The following is a 22,461-nucleotide window of genomic DNA, read 5'->3' as shown; positions in this document are numbered from 1 at the left end:
TGGGGAGGAAGGTGATCTCCATGTCTTACTCCTCCACCATCTTGAAGGTCCCCAAGAGAAAGTTTTATATTTTGAGTTTTTCTTACAGATCTGTAGTGGATCAAGCATTTTCAGGATCTTTAATATAAAAATTAAACCATTAATTCTAAAAGCTAAAGCATTGGAGATTCATTAAAAAATTCAGAAAAATTATAAGTACTTAAATTTTCATTTAACAAATTATAAAATTGGCTAAAAAAATAGAAACAGGAACAGATTTCTGGCCAGGTAATTACTCAACCTACTCTTTCTTTAGCACATACTAGACAAATATGGGTATATGGGCCTCAAAGTATTTTGAAACTAATTCTTAGTTTGGGGCTCAAGATTGCTGCTAATCAGCTCTACTTTTATTTTATAAAATAAGGAGTTTAAAAAATATTCTCTGTCATCCATAACTATGATTTCATAGGGAAGAAAGAGGGATCAGTTGAAATCCAGGGGGGCTTATTTCTTACCATTAATGATTCTCCTTCCTCCAAAGAATTGAATCTTAAGATACTAAACCTTTTCCCACAAAACAATTATTACAGAGAAAGGGTATCCATTCTCAATTTGCTTGAAGCATTTACTTAAAAACCCCATTTTGATCAACTTTTATTAAACTGTAGAACTTCTGCAGTTATTAAACTGCAGAAGTTCACAGGAAGCTCTTATTCAGAGGCTGTGAAGTCACTGAATGAAATAAAATCAAATTTGGCCTGGTATTGCATGGAAATCTCATTAGCAGAGGCTGGGATGTTTTCCTTGGGATTGAACCTACTTAGCACTGTTTATTGATGATCTCCTAGGTCTCAATAGATTCAATAATAACAGAACCTTTTTACACCAAATTATGCTGAAAAATACAATATATTTTCTTTTCTAGGAAAATGTCAATATGAGTAAATTTGATTTGATTTTTATCCCTGGAACTTTACAGATTGCCATTTTAGTTTTGAGTTCCTCAAACCATGCAGTTTTGCAAATAAGTAACAATGAACATGTTCTTAGAAATGATTACTGTTACTACTACCAGTACTACCTAAACTTCGTCTAATACTTTGTAATTTATAGTATCACTTCACATGTATTATCTCACTAAATTCTTACATGTTTATTGTAGAATACCTATAGAATTCAATATGTAAAATATCATATTTTGTCTCATGTACTGGTTTCCATATACTGACCTCAATATTTCCTATTACAAAGGGAGGTGTGTGCTTTACTTGGTAGAAACCTCCAAAGATTATGCAGTGTGTCTATCAGAACAATTTTCCAGTTAGTCATGATGGGTAATCTCCCTAGTATTACTATAGTTTTGATACAATGTTTGAGAGTAAGGGTTGGGGATTTGTGGCACACTGAAAAATGGTGTGAAGTATAAAGTATTGAAAAGGAAGTAGATTAATGCATTGAACGATTAAAAGGAAAACAGGGGGCTTCCCTGGTGGCGCAGTGGTTGGGAGTCTGCCTACCAATGCAGGGGACGCGGGTTCTCGCCCTGGTCTGGGAGGATCCCACATGCCGCGGAGCAACTGGGGCCGTGAGCCAAAATTACTGAGCCTGCGCGTCTGGAGCCTGTGCTCCGCAACAAGAGAGGCCGCGATAGTGAGAGGCCCGCGCACCACAATGAAGAGTGGCCCCCGCTTGCCACAACTAGAGAAAGCCCTCGCACAGAAACGAAGACCCAACACAGCCATAAATAAATAATAATAATAATAATTAATAATAATAATATCATAATAATAATACCACCCTTGATTTAAAAAAAAAAAGAAAAAGGAAAACAAAAAGGAGAAAACGTGCTCTCACAACACTTCAGAAAGTGTCAATTTTGTTAGTTGAAATTATTAGTTATCTAGCTTTTTTTTAAATTTAAATGTTCTGTCATGGAAACACAATCTCACCTTAGTCCATGACTTTCGTGTTGGGACGTTGATTTGGGATTCTGGGATTTTGCTTGTATTTATCAAATAAAAAAGGATTCTCTTAAAAATGCAGTCTTTCAGGAGCTGAGCTTTTTATTTTAAATGGAATTTTCCTTATTTGTTTTATTACATGTATATGTTTATGATTTTTATCAAGATGATGAAAAGAAGTATTTAAATTTTAATTCTTAGGATAGACTAGATACAGTACTTCCAGTTAAGGCCATGTTCATACAAATAAGTGTCCCTGGCAAGCTTCAGTGAGCCAAGGTCCCTCAGAGTGAGCCAGCAGGAGGAAAAGATAGGTTGAGAGGCAGTGAGAAGAAGCTCATAATTGCACATGTTTAATTTCAATAATTAGGCATAGTGTTAATAGAAACATTCATTTGAAGCAAAGGCTGGTTATTTGCACAAACAGAGGAAATATGTGGTGCTGTAGTTTTGCTATGAAGACTGCAAAATTAAGCAAGAAATACTCAGCTCAATATAAATTTAAAAACATGTTTTCAAAGAGAATTAGAAATAGAATTTGGGAACTAAATCTCAAAATGCCTAATAGATTTTATTTCAGAACAGTGTCCTTAACATAGTTCTATTTTCTTTTAAAAGCTTCATTGAAATATAATTAGTATACTATACAATTCATTCTTTGAGTGTAAAATTCAGCACCTTTCAGTATATTCACAGTTGTGCATCCATCACCACAATCAATTTTAGAACATATTCATTGCCTAAAAAGAAACCCTGGACCCCTTAGCTACCACTCTTTAATCCTCCCATACTCCTAAGAACCGTAGGCAACCTCTGATTGATTTTCTGCTTCTATAGATTTTCCAATTCTGTACATTATATGTAAATGGAATTGTACAATATGTGGTCCTTTAACACTGATTATTTAACTTAGTCTAATGTTTTCAAAGTTCAACCATGTTGTAGCATATATAAATAATTTATTTTTATTGATGAATAATGTTCTTTTGTAGAGATATACTGCATTCATTAGTTGATAGACATTTGGGTTGTTTCCACCTTTTCACTATTACGAAGAATGCTGCTAAGAACACTTGAGTACAAGTTTTTGTGTGCACATATATTTTAATTTATCTTGGGTGTATATATAGGAGTGGAATTGCTGGATCATATAGTAACTCTATGTTTAATCTTTTTAAGGAACAACCAGACTGTTTCCCAAAGTGGCTGCAACATTTTACATTCCCATCAGCAATGCATAAGTGTTCCAATTTCTCTATATCCTCTCTGGTACTTATTATTTTCTCTCTGTTTGTTGTGTGTGTGTATGTGTGTGTGTGTAATGATAGTCGTCCTAGTGGCTGTGAGGTGGTATCTCCTTGTGGTTTTCATCTTTATTTCCATGTTGGTTAATTACACTATCTTAGACATTTGTATATCTTCTTCGGAGAGCTATCTATTCAGATCCTTTGCCTATTTTTAATTGGGTTTACTTTTTATTATTGAGTTTTATAGCTCTTTATGTAGTCTAGATACAAATCCCTTATCAGATTTATGATTTGCAAAAAGTTTCTCCTGTGAGTTGTCTTTTCACTGTTTTTTATTTTATTGCAGTATAATTGCTTTACAATGTTGTGTTAGTTTCTGCTATACAATGAAGTGAATCAGCTATATGTATACATATATCTCCTTCCTCTTAGACCTCCCTCTCCCATCATCCCACCCATCTAGGTCATCAGAGAGCACTGAACTGAGCTCCCTGTGCTATACAGCAGGTTCCCACTAGCTATCTATTTTACACATGGTATTATATTTTTGTCAAACCTAATCTCTCAATTCATCCCATACTCCCCTTTCCCCACTGTGTCCACACGTCCGTTTTCTTTGTCTGCATTTCTATTCCTGCCCTAAAAATAGTTTCATCTGTACCATTTTTCTAGATTCCACATATATGCGTTAATATATGATATTTAGACTCTAGGTCCATCTCTACAAATGACCCAATTTCATTTCCTTTTATGATCTCCCTGTGTTACACAACTGCTTCCCACTGGCTATCTATTTTACATTTAGTAGTGTATATATGTCAGTGTTATTCTTTCACTTCGTCCCAGCTTACCCTTCCCTCTCCCTGTGTCCTCAAGTCCATTCTCCACATCTGTTTCTTTATTCCTGTCCTGCCCCTAGGTTCATCAGAAATTTTTTTTTTTTTTAGATTCCATATATATTGGTTTGCATACAGTATTTGATTTTCTCTTTGTGACTTACTTCACTCTGTATGACAGACTCTAGGTCTCTCCTCCTCATTACAAATAACTCAATTTCATTTCTTTTTATGGCTGAGTAATATTCCATTGTATATATGTGCCACATCTTCTTTATCCATTCATCTGTTGATGAACACTTAGGTTGCTTCCATGTCCTGGCTATTGTAAGTAGTGCTGCAATGAACATTGTGATATGTGACTCTTTTTGAATTATGGTTTTCTCAGGGTATATGCCCAGTAGTGGTATTGTTGGGTCATATGGTAGTTCTATTTTTAGTATTTTAAGGAACCTTCATACTGTTCGCCATAGTGGCTGTATCAATTTACATTCCCACCAACAGTGCAGGAGGGTTCCCTTTTCTCCACACCCTCTCCAACATTTATTGTTTGTAGATTTTTTGATGAAGGACATTCTGACTGGTGTGAGGTGGTACCTCATTGTAGTTTTGATTTGCATTTCTCTAATGATTAGTGATGTTGAGCATCCTTTCATGTGTTTGTTGGCTACTTGTATGTCTTCTATGGAGAATGTCTGTTTAGCTCTTCCGCACATTTTTGTATTGGGTTGTTTGTTTTTTTTTTTTTTTGTTATTGAGCTGCATGAGCTGCTTGTGTATTTTGGAGATTAATCCTTTGTCAGTTGCTTCATTTGTAAATATTTTCTCCCATTCTGAGGGTTGTCTTTTCATCCTGTTCATGGTTTCCTAGGCTGTGCAAATGCTTTTAAGTTTCATTAGGCCCCATTTGTTTACTTTTATTTTCATTACTTTAGAAGGTGAATTATAAAAGATCTTGCTGTGATTTATGTCAAAGTGTTTTTCCTATGTTTTCCTGTAAGAGTTTTATGGCATCCAGTCTTACATTTAGGTCTTTAATCCATTTTGTGTTTATTTTTGTGTATGGTGTGAGGGAGTGTTCTACTTTCATTCTTTTACATGTAGTTGTCCAGTTTCCCCAGCACCATTTAATAAAGAGTCTGTCTTATCTCCATTGTATATTCTTGCCTCTTTATCAAAGATAAGGTAACCACATGTTCATGGGTTTATCTCTGGGCTTTCTATCCTGTACCATTGATCTATATTTCTGTTTTTGTGCCAGTACCATACTGTCTTGATTTCTGTAGCTTTATATTATTGTTTGAAGTTGGGGAGTCCTGATTCCTACAGATGCATTCTTCTTTCTCAAGATGGCTTTGGCTATTCGGGGTCTTTTGTGTTTCCATAAAAATGGTAAAATTTTTTGTTCTAATTCTGTGAAAAATGCCATTGGTAATTTGATAGGGATTGCACTGAATCTGTAGATTGCTTTGGGTAGTACAGTCATTTTCACAATATTGATTCTTCCAATCCAGCAGCATTGTATATCTTTCCAACTGTTTGTGTCATCTTTGGTTTCTTTCATCAGTGTTTTATAGTTTTCTGAGTACAGGTCTTTTGCCTCCTAAGGTAGGTTTATTCCTAGGTATTTTATTCTTTTTGTTGCAATGGTAAATGAGATTGTTACCTTAATTTCTCTTTCTGATTTTTTGTTGTTAGTGTATAGCAATGCAAGAGATTTCTGTGCATTAATTTTGTAACCTGCAACCTTACCAAATTCATTGATTAATTCTAGTAGTTTTCTGGTAGCATCTTTAGGGTTTTCTATGTATGGTATCATGTCATCTGCAAACAGTGACAGTTTTAATTCTTCTTTTCCAATTGGATTCTTTTTATTTCTTTTTATTTTCTGATTGCCATGGCTAGGACTTCCAATACTATGTTGAATAATAGTGGTGAGAATGGACATCCTTGTTTTGTTCCTGATCTAGAGGAAATGCTTTCAGTTTTTCACCATTGAGAATGATGTTGGCTGTGGGTTTGTCATTACTGGCCTTTATTATGTTGAGGTAGGTTCCCTCTATGCCCACTTCTGGAGAGTTTTTATCATAAATGGGTGTTGAATTTTGTCAAAAGCTTTTTTTGCCTCTATTGAGATGATCATATAGTTTTTATTCTTTAATTTGTTAATATGGTGTAGCACATTGATTGATTTCCATATATTGAAGAATCCTTGCATAACTGGGATAAATCCTACTTGATAATGGTGTATGATCTTTTTAATGTGTTGTTGGATTCTGTTTGCTAGTATTTTGTTGAGAATTTTATGTCTATGTTCATCAGTGATATTGGTCCATAATTTTCTTTTCTTGTGATATCTTTGTCAGGTTTTGGTATTAGGGTGATGGTGGCCTCACAGAATGAGTTTGAGAGTATTCCTCCATCTGCAATTTTTTGGAAGATTTTGAGAAGGAGAGGTGTTAGCTCTTCTTTAAATGTTTGTCAGAATTTGCTGGTGAAGCCAACTGGTCCTGGACTTTTGTTTGTTTGAAGAATTTAAATACACTGTAAATTTCATTACTTGTGATCTGTTTATATTTTCTAATTCTTCCTGGTTCAGTCTTGGAAAGTTGTTCCTTTCCAAGAATTTGTCCATTTCTTTCAGACTGTCCATATTTTTGGCATATAGTTGCTTGTAGTAGTCTCTTATGAGCCTTTGTATTTCCTCAGCGGTCATGGCTCACGGGCCTAGCTGGTCCACGGCATGTGGGATCTTCCCAGGCCGGGGCATGAACCCGTGTCCCCTGCATCAGCAGGTGGACTCTCAACCACTGTGCCACCAGGGAAACCCCAACTTTTAGTTTTATTGATCTTTCCTATTGTTTTCTACATTTCTAATTCATTTATTTCTGCTCTGATCTTTATGATTTATTTCCATATACTAACTTTGGCATTTCTTTGTTCTTCTTTTTGTAGGTGAGTTAGGTGTAAAGTTAGGTTGTTTATTTGAGATTTTTCTTGTTTTTTGAGGTGAGATTGAATTGTTATGAACTTCCCTCTTAGAACTGCTTTTGCTGCATCCCATAGACTTTGGATTGTTTTGTTGTCATTTGTTTCTAGGTGTTTTTTTATTTCTTTGATTTCTTCAGTGACCTCTTGGTTATTTAGCAGCACACTGTTTAGCTTTCATGTGTTTGTGTTTTTCACATTTTTCCCCTGTAATTTATTTCTAATCTCATAGCCTTGTGGTTGGAAAAGATGCTTGATATGATTTCAATTTTCTTAAATTTTCCAAGTCTTGTTTTGTGACCCAAAATGAGATCTATTGTGGAGAATGTTCCATGTGCACTTGAGAATAAAGTGTATTCTTTTTCCTTCCAGTGGAATATCCTACAAATATCAATTAAGTCAATCTGGTCTACTGTGTCATTTAAAGCTTGTGTTTCCTTATTTATTTTCTATCTGGATGATCTATCCATTGGTGTAAGTTGGGTGTTAAAGTCCCCCACTATTATTGTGTTACTGTTGATTTCCCCTTTTATGGCTGTTAGCATTTGCCTTATGTATTGAGGTGTTCCTATGTTGGGTGCATAATTATTTATAACTGTTATGCTTTCTTCTTGGATTATTCCCATGATCATTATGTAGAGTCATTCCTTATATCTCTCCTTTTTAAATAAATTTATTTTATTTTATTTATTTAAATTTTTGTCTGAATTGGTCTTTGTTGCTGTGCGCAGGCTTTCTCTAGTTGCGGCGAGTGGGGGTTACTCTTCGTTGCTGTGCGGGGGCTTCTTTTGTTGTGGAGCATGGGCTGTAGGCACGTGCTCTAGAGCACAGGCTCAGTAGTTGTGGCACACAGGCTTAGTTGCTCCATGGCGTGTGAGATCTTCCCAGACCAGGGATTGAACACGTGTTCCCTGCATTAGCAGGCGGATTCCTAACCACTGCACCACCAAGGAAGTCCCTTTCCTTATCTCTTGTAACAGTCTTTATTTTAAAGTGTATTTTATCTGATATGAATATTGCTACTCCAGCTTTCTTTTGATTTCCATTTGCATGGAATATCTTTTTCCAGCCCTTCACTTTCAGCCTGTATGTGTCCCTAGGTCTGATGTGGGTCTCTTGTAGACAACATATGTATGGGTCTTGTTTTTGTATCCATTGAGCCAGTCTGTGTATTTTTGTTGGAGCATTTAATCCATTTACATTCAAGATAATTATTGATATGTATGTTCCTATTACCATTTTCTTAATTGATTTGTGTTTGTTTTTGTGGGTCCTTTTCTTCTCTTGTGTTTCCTGCCTTGAGAATTTCCTGTAACATTTGTTGTAAAGCTGGTTTTGTTGTGCTGAATTCTCTTAGCTTTTGCTTGACTGTAAAGCTTTTGATTTTTCCATTGAATCTGAATGAGATCCTCACTGGGTAGAGTAAGCTTGGTTGTAGGTTTTTCCCTTTCATCACTTTAAATATATCCTGCTACTCCCTTCTGGCCTGCAGAATTTCTGCTGAAAAATCAGCTGATAACCTTATGGGAATTCCACTGTATGTTATTTGTTGCTTTTCCCTTGCTGCTTTTAATATTTTTTCATTGAACTAAATTTTGTTAGTTTGATTAATATGTGTCTTGGTGTATTTTTCCTAGGTTTATCCTGTATGGGACTCTCTGCACTTCCTGTACTTGGGTGGTTATTTCTTTTCCCATGTTAGGGAAGTTTTTGAATATAATATTTAAAATTTTTTTTCAAATATTTTCTCAGGCCCTTTTTTTTTCTCTTCTTCTTCTGGGACCCCTATAATTCAAATGTTGGTGCATTTAATGTCTCAGAGGTCTCCAAGACTGTCCTCAATTCTTTGCATTCTTTTTTATTTATTCTCCTCCTCAGCAATTATTTCCACCATTCTATCTTCCAGCTCACTTATTTGCTGTTCTGCCTCAGTTATTCTACTATTGATTCCTTCTAGTGTATTCTTCATTTCAGTTATTGTGTTGTTCATCACCGTTTGTTTGTTCTTTAGTTCTTGTAGGTGTTTGTTAAACTTCTCTTGTATTTTCTCAATCCGTGCCTCCATTTTATTGCCAAGATTTTGGATCATGTTTACTATCTTTACTCTGAATTCTTTTTCTGCTAGGTTGCCTATTTTCTCTTTGTTTATTTGGTCTTGTAGGTTTTACTTTGCTCCTTTGTCTGTAACATATTTATTTTTACTTGGGTGGTGCTGTGTTCCTGTCTTACTGGTTGTTTGGCCTGAGTTGTCCAACACTGGAGTTTGCAGGCAGTTGGGTAGAGCTGGGCCTTGGTGCTGAGTTGAGAAACTCCAGAAGACCTCACTCTGTTTAATATTCCCTGGGGTCTGAGTTTCTCTGTTAGTGCAGTGGTTTGGACTTGGCACTCCCACCACAGGAGCTCAGGCCTGACCCCTGGCCTGGGAAATAAGATTCCACAAGCCATGCAGTGTGACAAAAGAAAAAAAAAAGGAGAGTACAATAACAAAGAATAAAACATGAAATAAAAATAGAAAATATCTTAGGAAAAATAAAAATATAGGTGAAACAACTACAACAAGGTAAAATAGAACCACAACAGAAAAAGAAAAAAAAGAAAAAAAAAAAGGGGAGAACAAGCCAAAAGGAGGAGAACAATAATAAAATATAAATAAAATAAAGTTAGAAAAATATGAATTTATTAGAAAAAATAAAGATGTAAATGAGTCAACAACAACAAAGTAAAACAGAACCAAATAGGGAGGGTGGGAGGGAGGGAGACGCAAGAGGGAAGAGATATGGGAACATATGTATATATATAACTGATTCATTTTGTTGTAAAACAGAAACTAACACACCATTGTAAAGCAATTATACTCCAATAAAGATATTAAAAAAAAAAAAACCTAAAAAAACCCAGAAAGATCAGAAATGCTTTGGCTGTGGGGCCAGGACTTAGGCGGTGGCAGGGCTTAGGTGGGATGGGGTTTAAGGTGGAGGCGGGGCCTAGGCTCAGGACCCACGTGGCCAGAAAAGGCCTTGGGAGCAGGGCCTAAGCAGGGGCAACATTAAACATGGTGCAGCTGGGAAAGGCAGTAAGGCTGGAGGGGGGCCTGGAGTGTGGAGTTTGGAGGTAAGCACCTGGGTTGGGCTGTGGAGGCAGGGCTTCGGCTCAGCACATCAGGAGGGAGCATTGGAGGGCAGAGGATTAGGCCTGGGATCTCAGTAGGCTCCCTGGGCCCCAAGTGGGTAGGGGAAAAGATCGCTTCATTCCCTTCCAATTCTCCCCTCTCCCAAGGGCCTACCCCATCCCTGTTGATCCCCTAACTGTGGGTGGGCCCCTCAGGGCATGGGAACCCCTTACCTCCCTCAGCTGCCTCTCAGAGGCACCAGTCCCATCTTGCCAGCCTTTACTTTTCCTCCCCCACTACTCCCTCAGGACTCACGTGGCTGGAGGGGGCCTCAATGGGCAGAGAATCAGGTCCAGGACCTCAGCAGGCTCCCTTGGGCCCAAGTGGGCAGGGGCACCCTGGCCTCATTCCCTTCTGATCCTCCACCCTCCCAAGGGACCCTCCGTCCCCATTGACACGTTGATCCCCTAACCGTGGGTGGGTCTCTCCAGGTGTGGGAACCCCTCTCTTCCCCCAGCAACCCCTCAGCAGTGCTGGTCCTGTCCTGCCTCTACTTCTCATCCCCTATCTCCAGCCACATCCTACCCAGTTGTTTGGGGGTGTCTTCCATCCCCTCAGGTGTCCATGGTCCCCCACTAGTGCCTGGTAGGTGCCCTAGTTGTGCGGAGAAGGGAACTCTGCCTCCTCCTAGTCCACCATCTTGACTCTGCCTCCTTTTTTCACTTTCTTAATAGTGTCCTTTGAAGCACAGAAGTTTTTAATTATGATGATTTCCAGTTTATTTTTTTCTTGTTGTTTGTGCTTTTGGCGTGACATCTAAGAAACCATTGCTTAATCCAAGTTTACAAAGATTTATACCTAAGTTTCATTCTAATATTTTTATAACTTTTACCTCTTAGGCTTAGTTCTTCAATCCAGATTGAGTTAATTTTTATATATGGTATAAGGTAAGGGTTCAACTTCATTGTTCTTCATGTGAATATCTAGCAGTCCTAGCACCATTTGTTGAAAAAACTATTGTCATATTTGTCAGAAAGCAGTTGGCTGTAAATGTGAAGGTGTACTTCTGGACTCTCAATTATATTCCATTGTTCTATATGTCTATTCTTAAGCTAGTACTTTTTTTTTTTTTTTGGCTTACCATAGCTTTCTAGTAAGTTTTGAAATCGGGAAACATAAACCCTCTAACACTGTTCTTCCTTTTCAAGATTTTTTGTCTATTCTGGTTCCTTTGCATTTACACATAAATTTTAGGATAAATTTGCTAGTTTATCAATTTGTGGAGTATTGCCATCTTAACAATATTAAGCTTTCTAATCCATGAACATAGTATGTCTTTCTATTGATTTAAATCTTTAATTTCTTTCCATATTTGTAGTTTTCAGTGTATAACTTCTTCACTTCTTTGGTTGAATTTATTCCTAAGTATTTCATTAGTTTGCTGAATTGGTTTATTAGTAGTTAGTTCTATTTTTACAATAAGCTTTCAATGGCATATTTAAGACTTAAGGTTGGATCACATTCTCAATACTTTTTGACAAGATTAGAGACTTTCTGAGTTACAGCAAAGCATGGTCTGAAACACAAAAACTTTATCATTTCTTTTTTAGGTAAATTAATACTATGGTGGAATAGCAAGCAATACAATTCATTTTGTGGCATTAGATTTCCATTATTTTGTATACTAGGTTTAAAATCTAGATCTGAACTTAAGAAAATCATAAGTTAGCTGCATGAAAAATTTTAAATCATTCTTTGTCAAAATGAAGTCTCCAGACCAGCAGAATGTACTAGCATCACTTGGAAAATTGTTAGACACTCTTGAGTCCCATTCAGACTTACTGAATCAAAATCTCTGGAGTTAGGGCCCAGCAATCTGTGTTTCAACAGGCCCTGATGCATATTAAAGTTTGCAAACCACTGCACAAGTCACCCATTCTCTAGTCTGTACATAAAAATCATCTATAAAACTTAAAAAAAAATTCCTTGTTTCCATTTCAGATATAATGAATCATAATTTTTGGGGCTGGGGCCTAAGAATCTGTATTTTTAAAATGCACCCTAAGTAAATCTGATGTGCATGTTTGTGATCCACTGCTTCAAATAATGGTATACCCTCATATTTAGAGGGGTTTCCTGGAAGTTCCGAAGCTGGTAAAAAAAAATAGTGAACTTGTTATAGCTTTAGGTATCATATTTTAATCTTGGTAACTGAAAAAAAGCCAAATGTATTTATACCGTGTTAATTTTGTAACTTCTTTTAATGAAAAACTATTTCAAATAATTTTGTTGACAATTTAATTAATTGTTGAGAAACGTTTTCCTTCTTACCTGAAATCAGGGGTTGGTAAACATTTTCTATAAAGGTCCAAATAGTAAATATTTTAGTCTTTAAATTTATACATAGAGATAAAATACATGGCACCCAGTTAAATTTGAATTTCAAATGAACCACAAATAATTTTTAGTATAAATATATCCACATTACTGCACAGATCATACTTATAATAAAATTTTTTTGTAGTTTATCTGAAATTCAAATTTGACTGAGATTCTTGTATTTTTATTTACTAAAATACAAATCTGGCAACCTTATCCATTTGGTCTCTGACTCTGTTGCAACTACTCAACTTTGACACTATGGTGTGAAAACAGCCATAGACAGTATGTAAGCAGATGGACATACATTGTCGTATTCCAATAGAACTTTGTTTACAAAAATATGTACAGTGCATGGGTGGAGTCCCTGCCCATATTAATGAGCACATGTGGTATGGCCTTCTTTAATCCATCTCTTCCTGCTCCCACCTAACCCTGAAAGTTAAATGTGTCTTGTCACACTGCACTGGTTACTGAAGCTTTATAGTTAAGTCTTGGAATCCGGTAGTGTGAATCATTAAACTTTGGGGTTTTAAAAATTATTTTGGTTATTCTATGCCCTCTGCTTTTTTCATATAAATAGTAGGATCATTTTTTCAGTTTCTACAAAAGCCTTCTGGGTTTTTGATTGGAATTTTATTGACTCTATCAATCAGTTTGGGGAGAATTGGCATCTTTATAAACATTGATCCTTCTAAACCATGGACACCATATATTTTTTAATTACTCTCACCAATGTTTTGTAGTCTTAACATACAAATCTTGTTAGATTTAACATACAAATTTGTTAGATTTATTTCTAGTTTATTTTTGGATGCTTTTTTAAATAGTACTTTAAACATTTTAACATGCAATTTTTCAGTGCTTGAATATAAAAATACAACTGATATTTGAACATTGACCTTATATCTTGAGAGCTTGCTAAACTTACTTACTAGATCCAGTAGTCTTTCTTTCTTTCTTTTTTTGTAAATCTTCAGTATTTTCTACATACACAATCATTCATCTTAAAATTTTTTTTAAAAGTTTTATTTCTCTTTCCCAATTTTTAAAATTATTTTTCTTCCCTTGTTGCACTGGTTATGATTTCCCATATAATATTAAATAGGAGTGATCAGAGCATAAAGCATTTCAAAATGTTTTATCTACCATTACATGTTATGTGGAAATGTGGGAGAAAGGCTTTAAGATATAAAATTATGATAATCTTATTTTGTAATCATCAGAAAAAAAATCAATTAACAGTTTTAAAGAGAAGAGAATAGATTGTACAAAGTTTTAAACCAGCATTTGACAACAGAAATAGGAGGAATGGGAGGATATTGGAGATCACTCTATCCAACTCTCTTATTATACAGACTGTGATACTGAGGTTCTCAGTTGAAGTGACTGGCAAATTTTAGTATAATAATCAGATCTTGAGACTCTTAGCCACATGTTCTTTCCCTTGAAAGACAATTTCTTAAGAAATGATGACATCTCCATAGCCATTGATTTAAATTTTAATTTTGGGTGTCCAGAGCTCAGTCTCCACACCCTCAACTCACCACATATAAAAACACTGCTGCTTTGCACTTTGAGAAGTGGTCCTTTCTGTCTGCATCTTGCCTTCTGCAAGGGCAGTTTAGAGATAGGTATTGATGCTTGGAGTCACCACCAAAGATTCTGACTTAATTGGTCTGGGGTATAGTCTAGACATTGGGACTTTTAACAACTCCACATGTGATTTTATTGTGGTAATATTGTCCTTCCTAAGTGCTCAGAAGCTTTAGGTGGAAACTTGTTACAATCTTAGAATCAGATGTGATTCAGGTGTTTGGGATTTTAATATACACCAGGCCCTTGTTTGGACAGCTTAAGTGTTTGGTGTATATCACCCTTGGCCTACTGCCTATGTAGACCTGAAGAGCTCTTAGAGGGTAATTTCTGCTGCTGGAGAAACAGCCTCTCTGTGAAATCGACTTTCAGTGACCATCCAACATTGATTCTCTTCTGGCCTCCACCTGCAGATGTCTGCCTGCCTGTTCTCACTGGCTGGCTTGGCAGAACCGCTCATGCCATCTGTCCTGGGCTGTCTGCACCAAGAGGGTGTGAACAGAGGGCAGACTTTCCTGGGAGATAAAAGTCAGCCATGTACACTAGTCCCCTCCACCAGGAAACCTACAAAATCCACTGAACCAACCTTAGACACTGGGGACAGACACCAAAAACAATGGGAACTATGAACCTGCAGCCTATGAAAAGGAGACCCCAGACACAGTAAGTTAAGCAAAACGAGAAGACAGAGAAACTCACAGCAGATGAAGGAGCAAGGCAAAAACCCACAAGACCTAACAAATGAAGAGGAAATAGGTAGTCTACCTGAAAAAGAATTCAGAATAATGATAGTAAAGATGATCCAAAATCTTAGAAATACAATGGAGAAAATACAAGAAACGTTTAACAAAGACCTAGAAGAACTAAAGAGCAAACAAACAGTGGTGAACAACACAATAAATGCAATTAAAAATTCTCTAGAAAGGATCAATAACAGAATAACTGAGACAGAAGAACGGATAAGTGACCTGGAAGATAAAATGGTGGAAATAATGACTGCAGAGCAGAATAAAGAGAAAAGAATGAAAAGAATTGAGGACAGTCTCAGTGACCTCTGGGACAACACTAAACGCACCAACATTCGAATTATAGGGATCCCAGAAGAAGAAGAGAAAAAGAAAGGGACTGAGAAAATATTTGAAGAGACTAGAGTGGAAAACTTCCCTAATATGGGAAAAGAAATAGTTAATCAAGTCCAGGAAGCACAGAGAGTCCCATACAGGATAAATCAGAGGAGAAAAACATCAAGACACATATTAATCAAACTATCAAAACTTAAATACAAAGAAAAAATATTAAAAGCAGCAAGGGAAAAACAACAAATAACACACAATGGAATCCCAATAAGGTAAACAGCTGATCTTTCAGCAGAAACCCTGCAAGCCAAAAGGGAGTGGAAGGACTTATTTAAAGTGATGAAGGAGAAAAACCTGCAACCAAGATTACTCTACCCAGCAAGGATTTCATTCAGATTTGACGGAGAAATTAAAACCTTTACAGACAAGCAAAACCTAAGAGAATTCAACACCATCAAATGAGTTTTACAACAAATGGTAAAGGAACTTCTCTAGGTAGGAAACACAAGTGAAGGAAAAGGCCTACAATAACAAAGCCAAAACAATTAAAGAAAATGGTAATAGGAACATACATATCAATAATTACCTTAATGTAAATACATTAAATGCTCCAACCAAAAGACATAGCCTGCCTGAATGGATACAAAAGCAAGACGCCTATATATCCTGTCTAAAGAGACCCACTGCACACCTAGGGACACATACAGACTGAAAGTGAGGACATGGAAAAAGATATTCCATGCAAAATGAAATCAAAAGAAATCTGGAGTAGCAATTCTCATATCAGACAAAATTGACTTTAAAACAAAGACCATTACAAGAGAAAAAGAAGGACACTACATAATGATCAAGGGATCAATCCAAGAGGAAGATATAAAAACTGTAAATATTTATGCATCCAACATAGAAGCACCTGAATACATAAGGCAAATACTAACAGCCATAAAAGGGGAAATCGACAGTACAAAATCATAGTACTGGATTTTAACAGCCCACTTTCACCAATGGACAGATCATCCAAAATGAAAATAAATAAGGAAACACAGCTTTAAATGATACATTAAACAAGATGGACTTAATTGATATTTATAGGACATTCCATCAAAAAACAACAGAATACACATTCTTCTCAGGTGCTCATGGATCATTCTCTAGGATAGATCATACTTTGGGTCACAAATCAAGTTTTGGTAAATTTAAGAAAATTGAAAGCATATCAAGTATCTTTTCCAACCACAGTGATATGAGACTTAATATCAATTACAGGAAAAAATCTGTAAAAAATACAAACACATGGAGGCTAAACAATATACTATTTAATAACCAAGATATCACTGAAGAAATCAAAGAGGAAATCAAAGAGTACCTAGAAACAAATGACAATGAAAACACAATGACCCAAAACCTATGGGATGCAGAAAACGCAGTTCTGAGAGGGAAGTTTATAGCAATACAATCCTACCTTAAGAAACAAGAAACATCTCAAATAAACAACCTAACATTACACCTAAAACAATTAAAGAAAGAAGAATCAAAAAACCCCAAAGTTAGCAGAAGGGAAGAAATCATAAAGATCAGAGCAGAAATGAAGGAAAAAGAAATGAAGGAAATGATAGCAAATATCAATAAAACTAAAAGGTGGTTCTTTGAGAAGATAAACAAAATTGATAAAGCATTAGCCAGATTCATCATGAAAAAAAGGGAGAAGACTCAAATCAATAGATTTAGAAATGGAAAAGGAGAAATCTTGCAACAAACAAAAGTCTGGGACCCGATGGCTTCAAAGGTGTGTTCGATCAAACATTTAGAGAAGAGCTAACACCTATCCTTCTCAAACTCTTCCAAAATATAGCAGAGGGAGGAACACTCCCAAACTCATTGTACGAGGCTACCATCACTCTGAAACCAAAATCACACAGAGATGTCACAAAGAAAGAAAACTACAGGCCAATATCACTGATGAACATAGATGCAAAAATCCTCAAGAAAATACTAGCAAACAGAATCCACCAGCATATTAAAAGGATCATACACTATGATCAAGTGGGGTTTAACCCAGGAATGTAAGGATTCTTCAATATATGCAAATCAATCAATGTGATACACCATATTAACAAATTGAAGGAGAAAAAACATATGATCATCTCAATAGATGCAGAGAAAGCTTTCAACAAAATTCAACACCAATTTATGATAAAAACCCTGCAGAAAGTAGGCATAGAGGGAACTTTTCTCAACATAATAAAGGCCATATATGACAAACCCACAGCCAACATCATACTCAATGGTGAAAAACTGAAACCATTTCCACTATGATCAGGAAGAAGGCAAGGTTGCCCACTCTCACCACTATTATTAAACATAGTTTTGGATGTTTGAGCCACAGCAATCGCAGAAGAAAAGTAAATAAAAGGAATCCAAATAGGAAAAGAAGAAGTAAAGCTGTCACTTTTTGCAGATGATGTGACACTGTACATAGAGAATCCTAAAGATGCTACCAGAAAAATACTAGAGCTAATCAATGAATTTGGTAAAGTAGCAGGATACAAAATTAATGCACAGAAATCTCTGGCATTCTTATTCGCTAATGATGAAAAATCTGAAAGAGAAATTAAGGAAACAGTCCCATTTACCACTGCCACAAAAAGAGTAAAATATCTAGGAATATATCTACCTAAAGAGACAAAAGACCTGTATGCAGAAAAGTAAGAAACCGTTGAAAGAAACTAATGATGATACAAATAGATGGAGAGATATACCATGTTCTTTGATTGGAAGAATCAACATTGTGAAAATGACTCTACTACCCAAAGCAATCTACAGATTCAATGCAATCCGTATCAAACTACCACTGGCATTTTTCACAGAACTAGAACAAAAAATTTCACAATTTGTATGGAAACACAAAAGATCCCGAATAGCCAAAGCAATGTTAAGAATGAAAAATGGAGATGGAGGAATCAGACTCTGTGACTTCAGACTATATTACAAAGCTACAGTAATCAAGACAGTATAATACTGGCACAAAAACAGAAATATAGATCAATGGAAGAGGTTAGAAAGCCCAGAGATAAACCCATGCACATATGGTCACCTTATCTTTGATAAAGTAGTCAAGAACGTACAGTGGAGAAAAGACAGCCTCTTCAATAAGTGATGCTGGGGAAACTGGACAGCTACATGTAAAAGAATGAAGTTAGAACACTCCTTAACACCATACACAAAAATAAGCTCAAAATGGATTAAAGACGTAAATGTAAGGCCAGACACTATCAAACTCTTAGAGGAAAACATAGGCAGAACACTCTATGACATAAATCACAGCAAGGTCCTTTTTGACCCACCTCCTAGAGTAATGGAAATAAAAACAAAAATAACCAAGTGGGACCTAATGAAACTTCAAAGCTTTTGCACAGCAAAGGAAACCATAAATAAGATGAAAAGAGAACCCTCAGAATGGGAGAAAATATTTGCAAATGAAGCAACTGACAAAGGAATAATCTCCAAAATTTACAAGCAGCTCATGCAGTTCAATATCAAAAAAAAACAACCCAATCCAAAAATGGGCAGAAAACCTAAATAGACATTTCTCCAAAGAAGATATACAGATTGCCAACAAAAACATGAAAGCATGCTTAACATCATTAATCATTAGAGAAATGCAAGTCAAAACTACAATGAGATATCATCTCACACCAGTCAGAATGGCCGTCATCAAAAAATCTACAAACAATAAATGCTGGAGAGGGTGTGGAGAAAAGGAAACTCTCTTGCACTGTTGGTGGGAATGTAAATTGATAAAGCCACTATGGAGAACAGTATGGTCGTTCCTTAAAAAATGAAAAATAGAACTACCATACAACCCAGCGATCCCACTACTGGGCATATACTCTGAGAAAATCATAATTCAAAAATGCCATGTACCAATATGTTCATTGCAGCTCTATTTACAGTAGCCATATCATGGAAGCCACCTAAGTGTCCATCAACAGATGAATGGATGAAGAAGATGTGGCACATATATATACAATGGAATATTACTCAGCCATAAAAAGAAACAAAATTGAGTTATTTGTAGTGAGGTGGATAGACCTAGAGTCTGTCATACAGAGTGAAGTAAGTCAGAAAGAGAGAAACAAATTCCATATGCTAACACATATATATGGAATCTGAAAAAAAAAAGTTCATGAAGAACCTAGGTGCAAGACAGGAATAAAGACACAAACCTACTAGAGAATGGACTTGAGGATACGGGGAGGGGGAAGAGTAAACTGGGACAAAGTGAGAGAGTGGCATGGACATATATACACTACCCAACGTAAAATAGATAGCTAGTGGGAAGCAGTCACATAGCACAGGGAGATCAGCTTCGTTCTTTGTGACCACCTAGACGGATGGGATAGGGATGGTGGAGGGAGGGAGACGCAAGAGGGAAGAGATATGGGGACATATATATATGTATAACTGTTTCTCTTTTTAAAAAGCAGAAACTAACACACCAGTGTAAAGCAATTATACTCCAATAAAGATGTTAAAAAAAAAAAGCCATGTTGCTGTGGCTCAGAGTAAATATTTTCTAGCTGGCTCTATTTCACAACTTCTCACATCACATTGTGTCTTAAAAGAGATGTGGAATATATATATGGAGGATATTTATGTACTTATGAAATAAAAAACAATTATATGCAATTATTTGAATTATTTTCCATAGCCAAGCAATTGTTTTATGCAATTATTACATGTAAAAAATTATTTGCCTCTAATGGGGACATACAAATCTTATTTAATGAAATAATTATAATATTTTACCTTCATTTCACTAACCAGTTTATTGACTGTAGTAAGAACTACTCCAAGACCAAAAATTTAAAAAGCTTACAAATTAAAACCACTCCTGATGTGGAAAAATCCCTTCTAATCTGAAACATTCCTCCTGATTCTGTTTTTAAGATCTGTAAACACCATATGTTGAGGGGACAGTATTATCGTGTTTTGACTTAAACTGTGGTCTGTTTCTCTTTCTTTCTTTTTCTTTTTTTATTATCCTGCGACTGACCTAATTGATTCAAAAGACAAAAGACCAAGGACATTACAAGAGAAATAGGAATTGAATACTAACAATTCATCTACATATGGAATTACTTATTTTATCATCAAAAAATGTTCACACAGAGAATGGCCAAAGTGATTCTTTTACCATCTGATTTCTCAGTTAATGTAGAGTCCTGTGCTGCATTCCTACCCTGGAAAGACATGCAGTAAAGTAGATACATGGAAAGTTCTCTTACCGTGGCAAAATAGCAGTTACAATTGGCCAAAGAACAAGTTTTGCTGCTGAGAAGCTTGGGAAAAAATTTACGGACACTCAAATTCACAAGATCATGGATCTTTTTTCTCTGGAAATAAGGTCAAATTTTATGGATTACGAACCTCAATAAGAGTAAAAGTTTTTTTAGGAAATTATTTTCTACCTAAATCTAGCTCCACGCCACTTTCTGCACCCCTCCCTCTCTCCTGATTTGATCCACCTCAGTCCCTCCTTACACATATTCAGACTTGCTGTTTCAGGATGTCCTTGGGTGATGAGTGAGAAAGGCTAACATTCGTGTAAGATGATCATCATGTTGATAAAACTGAATCTGTGAGTTCAAGGGCTTAATATGCCACAACTCAAAGAACCGTATTGTCAAACATATGTATTTTTTTAAAGAATGAACTTTTTTTTTTTTTTTTGCGGTACGTGGGCCTCTCACTGTTGTGGCCTCTCCCGCTGCGGAGCACAGGCTCTGGATGCGCAGGCTGAGCGGCCATGGCTCACAGGCCCAGCCGCTCCGTGGCATGTCGGATCTTCCTGGACCGGGGCAGAAACCCATGTCCCCTGCATCGGCAGGCGGACTCTCAACCACTGCGCCACCAGGGAAGCCCAAGAATAAACATTATTGACAGCAAGCATATGCTTTATGAAACTGATAACATACAATCCAGCATTGTTTCATCTCAGGACTGGTACACCTGGCTGTATCTCAAACCCTCTCCACTGACAGACAATAGAGTTCTTAGCTGTAACATTCAATAAGATTCATCATACAGTAAAATCACCTTTGTCAAGTGCCGAGCCACAGATGACTGCTCACTAGCAGTGGAGGCCACACCTGTTGAGTCCATGAATAAAGATGAAACTCTAAGACCTCTTAAATTCAGACCAGGCAAAGGAGAGTCCTTCATGATTCCACTCAGGAAAAAGCATGTGCCTGAAGCCATCTGATTTCACAGCTTGCAGGGCAATGCACACCCCATCCTGGAGGTATTGATAGACATATGGGGCAGGATGAGTCAGGATGCAAACCTAATGTGCACCCTTCCCCATTTTCCACAGCCAAACAAGTACACCTCCTTTCTTCTGGGAGAAAAACAAATGGGTTTAGAACAGAAGAGAAATAAGAGGAGAATATTTCTCTCTCCTTTTGCTGTGGGAACTAGATAAGCAAACAATTGAAAGTAAACACTGTTTATTTGGCCCTGGATGCTTTCCAAGTAACATTTTTAGGAACTCTAATAATAACAGCTAATATTTTTGAGCATTTATCATGCATTAGGCACTTCTATAAGCATATGAATTAACTAATGTAATCCGCACAACAATGCTCCTAGTATTTATTACCTCCATATTCCCAAAGAGGAAACTGAGACTAAAAGAGAATTACACAGAAAGTATGTGATGTGTTTATGTTTAAACCTTACACTGAGGTTAGAGTCTGCATTATTAACCATTATTTTATAGGGATGTCTTTGAATAAGCACTTTATGTACATCATCTTATTAAATCTCAACAATGCTATGAAGTGACAACTGTTGTTTTCCTACTTTACAGATTAAGCTACTGACGCCTGGAGAGGTTAAAGAACTTGCTTAAGAAAACACATCTGTACACTTCTGGAGCTGGGGTCCAAACCCACACAGGTTGACCAGAGACAGCTCTCTTAACATCCTTGCAATATGCCCAATGCTTCTGATCAACCACCGTCAGCAGGGACTGCATCTCTGTGGTCTTCTGCTTACCTCCTCCCCTTGCCTTCAGCATTGCCATCTCCACCCCTGTCCTAGGATGAGGTCATGTGAGCACAATTGACTACACCAGCTCCAGGGTCACTCATTTCACCATTCCTAAGCTCCAGGTCATGGCAGGCTGCATTTTCAAATCGCATAATAATTATACTTTAGGACTGATATTAAAACTGTGGATGGTATTTCTATCTATGTTTGCCCTTGTGACAGAAAAGACCTATG

The 22,461-nt window shown here is 36.5% G+C and overlaps 1 pseudogene; it reads right to left on the bottom strand.

Moving 5' to 3' along the window:
- LOC115856558 (large ribosomal subunit protein uL15-like) overlaps window positions 1-22,261 on the bottom strand; it is a 33,799-nt pseudogene extending 11,538 nt beyond the window's left edge.
- Between the last annotated feature and the right edge of the window lie 200 nt (window positions 22,262-22,461).

Source organism: Globicephala melas, chromosome 17, assembly GCF_963455315.2.
Source record: "Globicephala melas chromosome 17, mGloMel1.2, whole genome shotgun sequence".
NCBI classification, from domain to species: Eukaryota; Metazoa; Chordata; class Mammalia; order Artiodactyla; family Delphinidae; genus Globicephala; species Globicephala melas.
This window is presented reverse-complemented; position numbering and strand designations above follow the sequence as displayed.